This window comes from Entamoeba invadens (genome assembly GCF_000330505.1).
Source record: "Entamoeba invadens IP1 unplaced genomic scaffold scaff_1105074724523, whole genome shotgun sequence".
NCBI classification, from domain to species: domain Eukaryota; phylum Evosea; order Mastigamoebida; family Endamoebidae; genus Entamoeba; species Entamoeba invadens.
Window position 1 is genome coordinate 1 of NW_004191758.1, and position 2,213 is coordinate 2,213.

Consider the following 2,213-nt stretch of genomic DNA (forward strand, 5'->3'; position numbering starts at 1 on the left):
ATTACTATTAATTTATATAATTATTATCAAAAAATTAATAAAATGAAAAACTAAAATAAATTATATTAATTATTTATTATTAATAATATTAAATTGATTATTATTAGATGAGCATCCGACTTTTACTCTGCGTCCCACTTTTTCCGTTAACTGTTATGGGTTTTTGAAAATACATTTAACGTGTTGGGTATTATTTTTTTAATCATAAAAAAGTTTGAATATAGAAGAGGTGTTATTTTTATTTTTTTGTTGAATATCCTTTTAACTTCCATTTAAAAAAGAACAAATTTTGTTTTTTTAATAAACTGCAAAAATTACTACTTCAAATGATAAACTCTGTCTTGCTAAATAACAACAATATATAAAAGTTTTTTAAATTTTAAATTCTTTGTTTTATGTCAGTTTATTACATTTTAATTTAACAAAAACATCATTTGATTAATGTTTGAGTTTGGGATAATTTAATTATTTTATTATTTTAAGCAAAAAAATAATACTTTTATTTTTTTCTGATAGTTGACAAGTTAAATTGTTTTTCATTCATTTGATGTAATTTATTAATATTTTCGATTTTTAAAATTATTTAATAATCATTAAAATTCAATTAACTTGACAATAATAACATTTTAATTTCAAAACAATTGAAATTTATAAACAGAATGTTTTAAATCTTTTGGTGTTTTATCGCAAAAGCTTTTACTTCATAAAAACTCATTTTAAATAATAAAAGGGGTTGTATCCAAACTTATTGAAATGATCATGTTGTTAATTCAAAACCCAATAATTCAAACTCAACTTAATCATATTGTTGTTTTGCAATTGTTTTTTAAAAATATAATATAAATATAATATTAATTTTATAATTATAATAATTATTTTATTAAATTTACCAAAAAATAATAACATTATTTTTAATTATTAATTATGTATTGAAATATAAATTATTAACAATATAATTGTTAATAATAATAAATTGTTAGGGCTTCCATTTTTGTCATAAAATGTGAAAAACAATTCAAAAAATATGAATGAACACAAAAGATATTCAAATTTTGTTAATTGTATTTTGAAAACAGCAGTATTTTGATTGCCAAAGATACAAATTTTTATCGTTTAACATTTATCTTAAAATAGAATTTATTTACAACATTTAATTATTTATAAAAACAATTCTCTTTATTATATTTTTCATACAAGAATATTGAAGAACTTAATTATAATTTTAGGGTCCACCCCCAATTATTATATAATAACAAAAGACAAATCTACAAGACTACACTTTACAATATATTGAAATGAACAAATCATACTCTATGTTTATTCTTATTCTTTTTGTTGTATCAGTTGATTCTTTTAATATGGAAAAACAGGAAGGAGTATGTCCTGTCAATCCTCTTGTTAATACAAACACAACTTTAGACTCTGTTTGTGACTTAAAAGGGGCTTTTTATTTGGAAGACTACAGTGTTTTAATTCTAGAAAAAACGAGCCAATTTATAACGACTTATTTTAACACAAATAATCAAGTGTCTCTTTTATTAAAAGACAACTCAATTTTAAATGTTACAAAAGCTATGTTTGTTGAACAAATAACGTTTTTTAAATTGGTCAATTCATCAAACATCATTGCTTTATCTTATTTAGATTATTGTAAAAACAGTCTTTTAGAAATGTTTGATATATCTACTTTTTATATCAAAGGAGACGCTCAAATTTATACCAACACAAATGTTTATTTGTACAATTCTTCTCATCTCACTTCTGATAGCAAAATTACAGTCAAAATAAATTCAAAACTATTTCTTTATAATTCTTCTAAAATGACTTCCAAATCTGTCTATTTAACAGACACTGGGTCAATCAGTTTAAATGGCAACAGTATTGTAACTCCTCTTGAAACTTTAAATATGGATCAAAGCTCTTTGCTTGAGATGAAAGATAATACAAAAATTAATTTTTCTGGATCAATTCAAATTTCGTTTAATGCTCAATTTAAAATGTTGGACAACTCTTCTGTTGATGTAAGTCAATTTTCAGTAACACCAAATGGCATTTTTTATTTAGAAGGAAATTCATCTTTAAAAAGTTCTGTTCAATTTGTGATTTCACAGTCTCAAATAACTGCCAAAACTACAGTATTTCATAATGTTATATCAACTGGTATTTTGTATGGAACACTAAGTGTTTTGAATTTCGAAGGTAATTTTTGGTTA